The 14,672-nt window shown below is 41.9% G+C and overlaps 1 protein-coding gene across 11 annotated transcripts in view; it reads left to right on the forward strand.

Annotated features, from left to right (window-relative positions):
- Positions 1-14,672, forward strand: part of NOD1 (nucleotide binding oligomerization domain containing 1) — a 96,260-nt gene that overhangs the window by 41,433 nt on the left and 40,155 nt on the right. For 9 of the 11 annotated variants that reach the window (XM_040472339.1, XM_040472337.1, XM_040472338.1 and 6 more), the window contains one exon: positions 12,839-12,935. The gene's annotated coding sequence lies outside the window, so the exon portion shown is untranslated. Of the gene's footprint in view, positions 1-1,609; positions 1,675-12,838; positions 12,936-12,958; positions 13,071-14,672 lie in introns of those variants that run through there. The other 2 variants (XM_040472340.1, XM_040472341.1) reach the window with 2 other exon arrangements.

Below are 14,672 nucleotides of genomic sequence, written 5' to 3' on the forward strand. Positions count from 1 at the left end.
GCGCTCTTGGTTCATTTCCCACTCGGTGTGCTCCCCACACTCGAAATCTTGTGTTCTGTCCGTCTGCCCTGCCAGGCTATAAACTCGGTGACTCTGGGAAGATAGTTAACCTCTGTGTGCCTCAGCTTTCTCATTTGTGAATCGGCCATAACAATGGCCTCTGCCACCTAGGGTTGTCCGAAGAATTGAGGGAGATAATAGAGAAGATTAAATTAGGTGATAATCACTGAGGATATTTACTTGATGCCCAGTCTAGACACTTTGAATAATGACTCAGTCCTTGTAGCAACACTTTGAGGCAGGGGCTGTCACTGTGAGGAAACTGAGGCTCAGAGAAGCTGCGGCTAGCTTGCTAACGAGTAAGGGAACAGGGTTTGAATTCAGTCCCTCGGCCTGGCTGGCTCTAGAGACCACATCTAGCCCTTTGTTACTGTATCTCTTGTAGGTACTGGAAAGCCTTGGCTGGATGCCGGGCCCCTAGTAAAGTGCTTACTCAGTGTTAGTGATGGTCCTTCTGTGCCCTGCTGGAACCACCACGCAGTGCAGCCCGTGACACCCGACCTCTGCAGAAGGACACGGGAGGCCGACATCCTGGAGTCTTTCCGGTGCCCCTCCCCCGCCCTGTTCCCTGGCGGCAGGTCTGCAGGTCCTGTTGACGATACTGTGTTGTCTTGTGATTGGCCACGGATGGAGGCTTCTGGATTTGCTGTGGGGGTTCAGGCAGGCAGGGCCAGGCCAGCGGAGGTGTCCCCAGCCGGCATCACGTTTGATCCTTTGTTTGGCACTTGGAACTTCTCAGTTACGGGCTTTAAAAGATCAAAGAGTGGCAGGTGGCTCTTATTTTTCTTTATAAAATAAAAACCGGGGAAGTAAAGCATCTGTCAGAAACTGGCTTCTGCAGCTCAAGAGAGGGCCTTGGTGGTTACACAGAAACACAAGATAATGGTAAAGGGACAGCATATATATATATATACACATATATATATATATATGTATATATACATATATATGTGTATATATATACACATATATATATATACATATATATATACACACACACACATATACACATATATACATATATATGTGTATATATATATACATATATATGCTGTCCCTTTATATATACATTTATATGCTGTCCCTATGTCTGTGTACATATATATGTGTATATATACATATATACATATATGTATATATATATGTATATATATGTATATATATATATATACACATATATATGTATGTGTGTATATATATATATATATGTATATATATATATATGTATATATATATAGTGTGATGCCAAAATGTAGAAGGTTAGTCTAGAATGTTAACAGTGGTGTAGGTGATTTGGGTTTTTTTGTCTTATTAATTAATTAATTAATTTATTTATTTATTGCATTTCCCAAAGTTTCCACAGTTTCCTACTAGGGGGAAAGTTATTCAAACATAAAAAGAAACCTCTATAGAGATGAGCATCTTTATAAAATGTTCTTTATCTTAGTTACAAAGAGTGCGCATTTACTTTCAGGGTCCCTTGGGATAGTAGAAAAGGAAGAAAGCCGCAGGACTGGGCAAAATTCCTCTTTAGAAAGTGAAACTGAATGTAGGGGAAGGGCCTCCCCGTGATTCCGAGATGAAAGGGGAACAGAAGTCGCTCAGTCTCTGCATGTGAGTCCCAGTTGTTCTTTCCCCAGGTGGGACTTTCTTTCTTTCTTTCTTTCTTTCTTTCTTTCTTTCTTTCTTTCTTTCTTTCTTTCTTTTTTTCTTTTAATTTTTAAAAAATGTTCATTTATTTTTAGAGAGAGAGAGAGAAACACTGTGAGCAGGGAAGGGGCAGAGAGAGAGGGAGACACAGAATCCAAAGCAGGCTCCAAGCTCTGAGCTGTCAGCTCCGAGCCCCACGTGGAGCTCGAACTCACAGATGGGGAGAAGACCGGGAGATCATGACCTTAGCCGAAGTGGGATGCTTAATGGACTGAGCCACACAGGCACCCCCTAGTGGGGCTCCTTTCTAAGTGATACTTTGTCCAATGTGTTCCTGTGACCTCATCACATGCCTTCTGACAGCAGGTCGGTCGCAGGGCTCTTCTAAGCACCCCGGGCTTTGCTTGCCGTTGGCAGACTTTTGGCTAGCACAGACCTCACTCCGTTCTAGGGTTATAACTTTACCTCAGGCAGAATCCTTTGCTTTGTTTCCTCCGTTCTTCTATTAGTTTGTTTTCTTTGCATTTGGTGAGCGGCTAGATTTCTGTTTGTGCTGTTTCTCTTGTCCGTGAGCCCCTTGGGTCCAGTTGCCTTTGTGCAAGATGAGTGTAAATGAACAAATGAAATGGACGGAGGTCTCCACTCTCCGGGAGGCCTGCTCACTCTCACTGTGCTCCTCAGCTGGGAAGGCGCCCTGCTGACCCTTTTGCAGTAAGACTGACTTACAGGAGCACTCTCTGGAAAGTGGAGCTTTTTGCCACTCCAGACCCACTTCCGCTCCAGCTTCTCCTGGCAGCTGGCCAGTGAAGGAGGGTGTGGGGGCAGCTAGAGAACACAGCGACCTGCATTGACCATGTGCTTGTCCTCATCTGCTTGTTGTTCTAAGTGAATTCCTGACCTTAAAGGGAAAGCTCTCAGTTCTGCTCCATGGAGTATGATGGGCACTGTGGGGTTTTCATATATGACCTTCATTGTTAGGTTGACGTATGTTCCCCCTAAACCCACTTTGTAGATAGAATTTTTGTTTTTCTTTTCTAATATGTGCATGTAAGTCTATACATTTCTATGAGTTCTTTAATTGTATCCCACACGTGTTATATTTTTGGTATGTTGTATTTTCATTATCATGCAGTTCAAAATATTTTCTAATTTCTATTCTCTGACCAGTTGATTTGGGGATTTTCTAGGTGTCTTTTTATTTTTGATTTCTAGCTTGATTCCACTATGGTCAGAGAATATATTCTGAATGATTTCAGTCCTTTAAAATGTGCTAAGCGGCACCTGGGTGGCTCAGGCGGTTAAGCCTCTGGCTCTTAACTTCGTCTCAGATCATGATCTCACAGTTTCTGAGTTCGAGCTCTGCATTGGAGCAGTGCAGAGCCTATTTGGAATTCTCTCTGTATCTAAAAAATAAAAAATAAACTTTAAAAAATATGTTAAGGGGCACCTGGGTGGCTCAGTCGGCTAGGCGTCCGACTTCGGCTCAGGTCGTGATCTCCCAGTTTTTGAGTTCGAGCCCCGCGTTGGGCTCTGGGCTGACAGCTCGGAGCCTGGAGCCTGCTTCAAATTCTGTGTCTCCCTCTCTCTCTGCTCTTCCCCTGCTCATGCTCAGTCTCTCTCTCCTTCAAAAATAAATAAAAACATTAAAAAAAAATATGTTAAGAACTTGCTTTATGAATGTCAGTTTAATGTGAGGCATTCTGTTGCTGTTGGGTACATGTTTTATAGATGTCAGTTAGAAGACTTGTTATTCTGTTCAGATTCTCCATGTTCTTACTGGCTGTTAATTTTTGTGGTGTTTTCTTTCAGTTACTCTGAAGCATGTATTAAAGTCCTCCATTGTGGGGCGCCTAGGTGGCTCAGTCAGTTAAGTGTCTGACTTCAGCTTAGGTCATGATCTCACCATTCATGAGTTCAAGTCCCGCGTCAGGCTCTGTGCTGACAGCTCAGAGCCTGGAGCCTGCTTTGGATTCTGTCTCTAATCTCTACCTCTCTCTGGCTTGTGTGCTCTCTCTCTCTCTCTCTCTCTCGCTCTCTCTTGCTCAATAATAAATAAATAAACTTAAAAAAAAACTCCATTGTGATTGTGGATCTGTCTATTTCTCCTTTCAGGATTGCCGATTCTTGCCTTATTATTATATTATTATTTTAAGTGTTTATTTTTGAGAGAGAGAGAGTGCAACAGGGGGAAGGGTAGCGAGGTGGGGGTGGACAGAAGATCTGAAGCAGGCTCTGCACTGACAGCGGAGAGCCTGATGTGGGGCTCGAACTCACAAACCATGAGATCATGACCTGAGCTGAAGTCAGAGGATCTATCTGCTGACTGAGCCACCCAGGTGCCCCAATTTTTGCTTTATTATTTTGAAAATATGTTACTAGGTGCATGCAAATTAAAATCTTTGTATTGTCCTTTAAAATTGATCATTTTGTCATTATGAAATGTTTTTCTACCTCTAGTAACATTTCTTCCCTTATTTAATTTTAATGTAGCTATGCCAGCTCTTTCTTGGTGAGGATATACCTAATTTTTCTTTTCCTTTTGGGGGAAATTAATTACTTTGGCTATCTGGGGTCTTTTCTGGTTCCATATAAATTTTAGCATTGTTTGTTCTAGCTCTGTGAGGAATGCTGGTGTTGATAGGGATTGCATTGAATATGTAGATTGGTTTGGGTAATATTGACATTTTAACAATATTTGTTCTTCCAGTCCATGAGTGTGGAATGTTTTTCCATTTCTTTGTGTCTTCTTCAATTTCTTTCATAAGCTTTCTATAGTTTTCAGCATATATAACTTTTACCTCTTTGGTTAAGTTTATTTGAAGGTATTATATGGTTTTGGGTGCAGTTATGAGTGGGATTGGCTCCTTGATTTCTCTTTCTGCTGCTTCATTATTGGCATATAGAAATGCCACAAATTTCTGTACGTTGATTTTATATTCTGATACTTTGCTGAATCCACGTATCAGTTCTAGCAATTTTTTGGCAGAGTCTTTTGGGTTTACCACCTAGAATATCATGTCATTTGCAAAGAGTGGAAGTTTGACTTCTTCCTTGCCAATTTGAATGCCTTTTATTTCTTTTGTTGTCTGATTGCTGAGGCGAGGACTTCCCACACTATGTTGAACAACAGTGGCGAGAGTGGACATCCCTGTTGTGTTCCTGACCTTAGGGGGAAGGCACTCGGTTTTTCCCCGTTGAGGATGATATTAGCTGTGGGTCTTTGGTATATGGCCTTTATGATGTTGGGGTGTGTTATATCTATCCCTACCTTGTTGAGGGTTTTTATCAAGAAAGGATGCTGTATTTTGTCAAATGCTTTTTCTGCATCTATTGAGAAGATTATGTGGTCCTTATCCTTTCTTTCATTAATGTGATGTATCAAGTTGATTGATTTGTGGATATTGAACCAGCACTGCAGCCTAGGAATAAATCCCACTTGATCATGGTAAATAATTCTTTTAATGTATTATTGGATTTGGTTTGCTAGTATCTTGTTGAGAATTTTTGCCTTCATGTTCATCAAGGAAATTGGTCTGTAGTTCTCCTTTTTAGTGGGGTCTTTGTCTGGTTTTGGGATCAAGGTAATGCTAGCCTTGTAGAACGAGTTTGAAAGTTTTCCTTCTATTTCTATTTTTTGGAACACCTTCAAAAGAGTAGGTGTCAACACTTCTTTAAATGTTTGGTAGAATTCCCTTGGAAAGCCTTCCGGCCCTGGACTCTTGTTTGTTGGGAGATTTTTGATTACTGATTCAATTTCTTTCCTGGGCATGGGTCTGTTCACATTTTCAATTTCTTCTTGTTTCAGTTTTGGTAGTTTATGTGTTTCTAGGAATTTGTCCATTTCTTCTAAATTGCTCAATTTGTTGGCATATAATCGCTCATAACATTCTCTTATTATTGTTTGTATTTCTTTGTTGTTGGTTGTGAACTCTCCTCTTTCATTCATGGTTTTATTTATTTGGGTCCTTTTTCTTTTTGAATCAATCTGGCTAGGGGGTTATTAATTTTGTTAACTCTTTCAAAGAATCAGCTCCTGGTTTTCTTGATCTCTTCTATTTCTTTGATTTTGATATCATTGGTTTTTGCTTTAATCTTTATTATTTCCCTTCTTCTGCTGGTTTTGGGCTTTATTTGCCGTTCTTTTTCCAGCTCCTTTAGGTGTGAGATTAGGTTGTGTATTTGAGACATTTATTCCTTCTTAAGGAAGGCCTGGATTGCTATATACTTTCCTCTTATGACTGTCTTTGCTGCGTCCCAGAGGTTTTGGACTGTTGTGTTTTCATTTTCATTGGCTTCCATGTACCTTTTAATTTCCTCTTTAATTTCTTGGTTAACCCATTCATTCTTTAGTAGGATGTTCTTTAATCTCCAAGTACTCGTGGTCTTTCCAAATTTTTTCTTGTGGTTGATTTCAAGTCTCATAGCACTGTGGTCTTAAAATCTGCATGGTATGATACCAGTTTTTTTGTACTTGTTGAAGGCTGATTTGTGACCCGGTCAGTGTGTGATCTATTCTGGAGAATGTTCCATGTGTACTTGAGAATAATCTGTATTCTGCTGCTTTAGGATGAAATGTTCTGAATATATCTATTAAGCCCATCTTGTCCAGTGTGTCATTCAAAGCCATTGTTTCCTTGTTGATTTTTCTGCTTAGATGTAAATGGGGGTGTAAAGTCCCTAACTATTATGGTATTATTATGAATGAGTTTCTTTATGTTTGTGATTAATTGACTTATATATTTGGGTTGTTTCAAGCTGGGGGCATACATATTTATAATTGTTAGACCTTCTTGGTGGATAGACCCCTTAATTATGATATAATGCCCTTCTTCATCTTTTGTTACAGCCTTTGTTTTAAAATCTAGTTTGTCTGATATAAGTATGGCTACTCCGGCTGTCTTTTGGTGTCCATTAGCATGATAGATGGTTCTCCATTACCTTACTTTCAATCTGCAGGTGTGTTTAGGTCTAAAATGAGTCTCTTGTAGGCAGCATATATATGGGTCTTGTTTTCTTATCCATTCTGATATCCTGTGTCTTTTGATTGGAGTATTTATTCCATTTACATTTACAGTGAGTACTGAAAGATATGAATTTAGTGCCATTGTGTTGCTTGTAGAATTGGTGTTTCTGTTCATGTTCTCTGGTCCTTTCTTTGTTGCTTTTGGTCTTTTTTGTTTTGTTTAGTTTCTTCTCCACTCAAAAAGTTCCCTTAAGGGGTGCCTGGGTGGCTTAGTTGGTTAAGCGTCCGACTTCAGCTCAGGTCATGATCTCACGGTCCGTGGGTTTGAGCTCCGCGTCGGGCTCTGTGCTGACAGCTCAGAGCCTGGAGCCTGTTTCAGATTCTGTGTCTCCCTGTCTCTCTCTGCCCCTTCCCTGTTCATTCTCTGTCTCTCTGTCTCAGAAATAAATGTTAAAAAAAATTAAAAAAAAAAAAAGTTCCCTTAAAATTTCTTGCAGGACTGGTTTAATGGTCACAAACTCCTTTAGTTTTTGTTTGTCTGGGAAAGTCTTTATCTCTCCTTCTATTTTGAATGACAGCCTTGCCGGATAAAGAATTCTTGGCTGAATATTTTTCTGAGTCAGCACGTTGAATATATCTTGCCACTCCCTTCTGTCCTGCCAAGTTTCTGTGGACAGATCTGCTGCGAACCTGATCTGTCATCCCTTGTAGGTTAAGGACTTTTTTCCCCTTTCTGCTTTCATAATTCTTTCCTTCTCTGTGTATTTTGTGAATTTGACTATGATATGCGTTGGTGATGGTTGGTTTTTGTTGAATCTAATGGGAGTTCTCTGTGCTTCTTGGATTTTGATATCCATGTCCTTCCCCAGATTAGGAAAGTTTTCCACTATACTTTGCTTGCATAAACCTTTTGCCCCTTTTCCTCTCTCTTCATCTTCTGGGATTCCTCTGATTCAAATGTTATTAATTTTTGATAAGTCACTGAGTTCTCTAGGTTTTATATCATGCTTTTGCCTTCATTTCCCTCTTTTTTTCTCCTTCATTATTTTCCGTTATTTTATCCTCTATATCACTGATTCACCGCTCTACTTCATCCATCCTTACCATCGCGGCATTCATTCAATATTGCATCTCAGTTACAACATTTTTTATTTTGGCCTGACTAGATTTTAGTTCTTTTATCTCTGCTGAAAGGGATTCTCTGGTGTCTTCTATGCTTTTTTCAACCCCAGCTAGTGTTCTTATAATCATGGTTTTAAGTTCTAGTTCAGACATCTTACTTACATCTGTGTTGATTAAATCCCTGGCTGTCATTTATTCCTATTCTTTCTTTTGGGGTGAATTCTTCCATCTTGTCATTTTGGAGGAAGAAAAAAATTAAATAAAAAATAAAAATGTAAAAATTAAAAACAAAACAAAATAAAAAAAAAGGAAGCTTGATCCTAGGTGTGTTTCAGTCTGCTTGTTGAAAGAAGCTTGATAGGGGCGCCTGGGTGGCGCAGTCGGTTAAGCATCCGACTTCAGCCAGGTCACGATCTCGCGGTCCGTGAGTTCGAGCCCCGCGTCGGGCTCTGGGCTGATGGCTCAGAGCCTGGAGCCTGTTTCCGATTCTGTGTCTCCCTCTCTCTCTGCCCCTCCCCCGTTCATGCTCTGTCTCTCTCTGTCCCAAAAATAAATAAACGTTGAAAAAAAAAATTAAAAAAAAAAAAAAAAAAGCTTGATAGAATAGAGGAAAAAAAAGTCTATGGCAAATCACAACACCTACCCAGTGCCAATTTGCCACACTCTAAAGTCTTTGTCCCAATACCAGCAGACGTGGCTTCTCTCTGGGGTCCACTGAGAACTTTGCCTGTGAGGAGGCCATATGGCCTCTACCACATGTACTCCAAGCAGGGGAACAGGTTCTCCCCACAAGACACAGGGAACCCTCAGACTGTGCTGCCCACTCCTGGGGTTTTGCCCTACTCTTATCACTGGAGCGCCACCAGTTAGTGAGCTCTGAACCTTCAGACTCTGCCCTCCACTGTTTATAGAATCCTGGTAGAACTGAAACCCTCTCCTTTCTACCCATCAATGGTTTTGGGGGACAGATTTCTTGTCAAGCGCCCTGTGAGTGTTTGCACTCTTTCTGTCCAGCTCCTTTCCAGGGGAAGTGCTCTTCTTGTGCAATCTCCACGTGCCATATTTTCCCTCTCTCTCTCTGTCCTGTCTCTGCCAAAATGGCTCCCTACCCTCCACAGAGCTTCAGAACTCACTCTCTCTCTCTCTCTCTCAAAAAATAAATGAACATTTTAAAAAAACTTATCAAAAAAAGATAAAGGACATTTCTGTCTCCCCAGAAATTTCTCGTGTTTCTCTATGCAGGCAGTTTCTCCTGTCTTCCCACCCCCCACCCCAGGGAACCACTGCTCTGATTTCTAGGTCAGATTTTTGGAATCGTATGAATGGAATCATTCAGATTCTTTTGAGTCCGGTTTCTCTTAGCATAATATCTGTGATATTCGTGTTGTATCATTCATATTTATTATCGAATAGCGCTGTACTGTATGATTATACCCCAATTTGTTGATCACTTCACCTGCAGTTGACCTCTGTGGGAGTCATAAGCTACTGTATCACAGCTAGAAGCAGAAGAAAACTGTTTAAAAAAAAAAACCCACAAAATTGTCAGAGCCTCTGAATCTTTTCAGAAGGCAGACTTCTAGAATAGGAAATATTTGCAGAAGACAGGTCTCTAGAATGGGAAATCACTAAAACGAACTTTTCACAGGCTCTTGATATGTTCTGTCAAATGGGTTCCCAGATGGTCTCCACCAGGGTACATTCCTACCCATGGTGTGTGAACGTCTCATTATACTATCTATAGCATTTGAAAACACATTTTTTTCATATTTATTTATTTTTGAGAGGGAGAGAGAGAGAGAGTGTGAGCGGGGAAGGGCCGAGAGAGGGAGACAGAATCCGAAGCAGACTCCAGGCTCTGAGCTGTCGGCACAGAGCCTGACGCGGGGCTTGAACTCACAAACTGGGACATCACGACCTGAGCTAAAGTTAGACGCTTCACCGACTGAGCCACCCAGGCGCCCCTCACAAAAATGCTTTGATAAAAAATAGTTCTTAGTTTTAATCTTTGGAAGCATAAAAAGCTATAAATTTGTATGTGATAGTTGAAAGGAATTGTACACTGACTATAAACCAGTAGGTCTATAAACCAGTACTTACTTCCTTTCTGAGCTGGCAGAACTATCAGTGACCTCACTTTTTTAACTACCTGCCTCACTGACTTTCTGCGAAACTAAGCTGAAAAGCCAATTCAGTCATTCCTGGCATCGGTATTTAAAATGGAACAGGGAGGGGCGCCCGGGTGGCTCAGTCGGTTGAGCGTCCGACTTCGGCTCAGGTCATGATCTCACGGTCCGTGAGTTCGAGCCCCGTGTCGGGCTCTGTGCTGGCAGCTCAGAGCCTGGAGCCTGCTTCGGATTCTGTGTCTCCCTTTCTCTCTGCCCCTCCCCGACTCATGCTCTGTCTCTCTGTCTCAGAAATAAATAAACATTAAAAAAAATTTTTTGAAAAAATAAAAAAAAATAAAAAATAATTTGGAACAGGGACAGGGAGGAGCTCTGATGTCTTCCTACGCCAGCATCCAGTGCTTCCTCTACAGCTGTGCCAACACAGCAGCCCCTGGCCACATGTAGTTGGCGAACACTTGATGTGTGGCTGGTCCAAACCGAGAAGTGGTCTAAGTATAAAATGCACACTGGGTTTCAGAGTCTTAGTATGGAAAAAAAAATGAATGTAAGATATTTCCTTAATTCTATATTGATTACATATTGCAATAATATATTTAATACATTGGGTTAAATAAAACATTAAAATTGATTCCTTTTGACATTCATTAATGTGGCTACTAGGAAATCTTAGATTGCACATGTGGCTTGCGTTTCATTTCTAGTCAACCATCTGCTGTATAGTCTTACAGAATGTCTCTCTCCTGTCTCTACCTCTTTTTTCCTTTGAATGCCTGCCTTTCACCAATACTTGCTTTGTTTTCTTCAGAGAAGCTTCCCTGAGCCATTTATTTATTTATTTATTTATTCATTCATTCATTCATTCATTCATTCATTCATTCATTTATTTTGAGGCTCTGCAGACTTTATATTTAGCTTAGAAGATCAAATTCCAAGATGGGACCTGGGCACAGATTTCCAATAAGGAGCCTAAGGTGGTGGATGGACCCTGGCATTCTGTTACCTGGGAACTAAACCTCTCTGAGGGCAGATCAGAAAGCCAGGAAGAAGAGGAGTGGGTGGGGGTGCCATCTAAACCCTTCAGCTCCCAAGAGGCTCCCTCCCCACCAATAGGCTCTACCCCCGCTTGCCTTTGTCACAAGAGATGGCTTTAGGTGGTAGACTGGCCCTTCCCTGACCTTTTCTGCTTCGTTCCTCTGCTTCATCTTCCTCTTTTATTCTGCCATGGGTCTGTCTAGTTTTTCCAGCCACCTCCATTGGCTTCATGTTTTGTATGGTTGTTTCTTGGACATGCCTCACCAGGATCTCCACCTTCTGTCTTCTTGGCTCTGCACCACTGCCCAGGAGAGCCCCACCCATCAGAGCAGGCCCAGCTCACCAAACCTGACCCTGGCCAACCTTGGTCTTCTGTTTGCCTGGAAGTGACAACTAGACTGGCCTCATTAGCCAGACCCACCTTTTACCAGGCGAAGATAGTAATGGATCCCCTGTTGGGGCCAGGAGATCCCTGACTCTGCTTGGTATTCCAGATGCCTGTGAACTGAATTTCTCTATCGCCTCCTATGGTATATATTCCGTCTACCCTTGGATTCTGTATACCTGGGCAGGTTCAGCTTTCTTTACTGTAAGTTCCTGCTGAATTGAGCTCATTCTGCAAATCTGATTAAATCTCAAACCAGGGCTTTGGAAATTATAGTACAATAGCCCCCTTGCCAGCTGGCTGGCACATAATTTGTTGCTTTGCCTAAGTGGCTCTAAATCAGGAGACTGAAGTTTCTGCCTTTGATGGTAAGCAGTAGAAATGTCTGTGGGGCTATTATGGGGCAGGCTGAGGGGAGAGATCATTGGTTTTGTGGGAATCGCAGGCTCAGAAGAGGCTAGAGCCATGAGTAAAACTGGACCCTCATTGCAGATGGATGCAGATTAGGTTTGAACAGATGAGAGGTAACACCCATCTCAAGCTGCCTTCGGCAGGAGTGGTGGCCGGCAAAATACAGCATCGTGAAGTGGGCAGTTCTCTTTCCAGTTCTCTCAGATTTAGGATTATCACCAAAGGGGGAAAAAAAAGGCTCAGTTTGTCCTACTGTGTCTTTAATGGCCTCAAATGTTTCTAAGAGCACACAGGCCTCAGGCCTCAGACTTCAGATCTCCCCAGGCAGCACCGTTGAGCTGGAATCCAACAGCATGGTTTTATTTCCGATGGATTTATTTTTGTGTAACTTTCTATTTATCGAAAGTGTTAGTTTTCACTTACAATGGCAGTACAAAATTTCCTTTAAAATGAATCTGTTATGGAAACTAATTTGACAATAAATTTCATATAATAAAAATAAAATAAAATAAAATAAAATGAATCTGAATGTTGGGGCTCCTGGGTGGCTTAGTGTTCTCAGCTCAGGTCTCGATCTCAGAGTCATGAGAACAAGCCCCGCGTTGGGCTCTGTGCGGGGTGGAAAGCCTACTTAAAAAATAAAAAAAAATTAATCTGGGTTTCGAAATAGTTTATTTATGGGGATTAAGGAGTGCACTTGCTGTGATAAGCGCTGGGTGACAGGTGATGTATGGAAGTGCTGAATCAATCTATTCTATTCTACCCCTGAAACTACTATTACACTGTGTAGTAACTATACTAGAAGTGAAACAAAAAATAGAATAAAACAGTCAATTTAAAGCACAAAGTGAAGCAAATAAAGTACAGGTAGGACTCAATTATGGCCAAAAAAAAAAAAAAAAAAAAATGGTGAGTGTGTTGTCTGAATGACATGTAGAAAACATTGCCCTGAGGAAGACCCTCCAGGTGGTACCCAGCATCCTTGAGTTCTGGGTTCGAAACTATCTAGTTGTCAATTTCATTTGTTTGTTCGCCATTCATTGCAATAGTATTTTCAAGGAAAACTTTTTTTTTTTTATTTTGCAGGTTCCAGAAAGAAGTTGGAAATCGAAGATTTAAGGAGAGAATGTTGTTCTAAAATATTCTGACTTACTTCAAAGACTAAGGCCAGAAACTTAAAAAGGTATCGTTAACCCCTAATTTAAATTTAATATTAGCACCTGGTGTCCCTTCAGGGAACCAGTTTTCCAAAGCTGTGGATCCTAAAATGGGGCATACAGTTGACCTCAGCGGAAAAGGCTGCATTAACATCTGAGAGGTGAGCGTGTTACTAGCACAACAGTAACTAACCAATCATTTCCATCCCTGAAAGGTTTTGTTTTGGGTTTTTTTGGTAAAGATGTCTTGGCCTCCTGCTGCTTAGAATGTTCAAGTGTAGTCTGTCTTGCTCAGTCACTCAGGTTATAAAAGGAAAGTTATTGCGTGGGGTCCCATTGGGAAATCTCTGGAAGGCTTGCAATGTTGAGCAAATTGATAAGTAAAATAAGGAAAACTGGAAGTGTGTCAAAGACCAGGAGCCTCATGTGTGACTTGGGGGAAAAAGCTGAGAACCGCTGGACTTGAATGTTAACGGACGTGGGCTCGTAAAACATGAATGATGCTGTGTTTACATGTCTGTCATTTGTGGCTGTGGCGGGGGGGAGGGCGGGCAGGGCACAACAAAAAGTTTAAAAACTGTCTGAAATCTGTGTGTTTTCCTACCTAGATGAGGGACTGAGTGGCCAGGTCGGGGCCTTTCTGCTTCTAAGATGATGACCCATTTTATATACACAAGGATGAGTGGAGCAGTGGCCACAGGATCTTAGGGAACAAGAAAGATAATCAGCGCAATTTGGGATAGCTCAAATTATGTTTTAAAGTTAGGTTTTTAAATTTTTTTTGAAGGTTTATTTATCTCATCTAGCTCAGGTGAACCCAAGTTAGTTTTTTTTTTTTATTTTTTTATTTTTTATTTATTTTATTTATTGAAAAAAAATTTTTTTAATGTTTTATTTATTTTTGAGACAGAGAGAGACAGAGCATGAACGGGGGAGGGTCAGAGAGAGAGGGAGACACAGAATCTGAAGCAGGCTCCAGGCTCTGAGCTGTCAGCACAGAGCCCAACACGGGGCTCGAACCCACGGACCGTGTGATCATGACCTGAGCCGAAGTCGGATGCTTAACCGACTGAGCCACCCAGGCGCCCCAGTTTTGTTTTGTTTTGTTTTGTTTTTTTTAATTTTTAATGTTTGTTTATCTTTCTTTTGAGAGAGAGCATGTGCAGGGTAGGGGCAGAGAGAGAGGGAAACAAAATCCCAAGCAGGCTCCACACTGTCAGCACAGAGCCCAACACGGGGCTCAAACCCACAAACCGTGAGATCATGACCTGAGCCAAAGTCGGACGCTCAACTGACTGAGCCACCCAGGTGCCCCCCAAGTTAGTTTTTAATACCCACATAAAATGGCTTGGGTCCCTATTTCTACCCAGACAGAAGGTTCAGCAGGTGCACAAGGGTTTCAAGGGTTTCCAGGGAGATGGCCTTTCCTGGTCAGCTGCCACTTGAAGTCCATGTCACCTTCCTTCTTGCCCTCCCCCTGCCCCATTTCATTCCACACATGGCCATTGCTCCTCCTTCATTGCCTGAGGTGCTTGTATATGGCAGACTTTGCTGGAGGTATGAGGATAGCTAGAGCAGGGATGCAGGAGGACTACGGCACAACCCAGAATGGGCAGTAATGACCGAGACGTCACTGTGCCCAGGTTCCTGGAGGCTTCGCTACCACAGGAGACTTCATGCTGCCTGTCTCCCTCCTCAGGCCATTTTGCGCTCAGACCCTGCCCCCCACAACAACCCCTCCCACCCCGTGGCTCCTTTGCTCC

The sequence above is a fragment of the Herpailurus yagouaroundi genome, unplaced genomic scaffold, assembly GCF_014898765.1.
Source record: "Herpailurus yagouaroundi ecotype Mexico unplaced genomic scaffold, PumYag 100, whole genome shotgun sequence".
Taxonomy (NCBI): domain Eukaryota; kingdom Metazoa; phylum Chordata; class Mammalia; order Carnivora; family Felidae; genus Herpailurus; species Herpailurus yagouaroundi.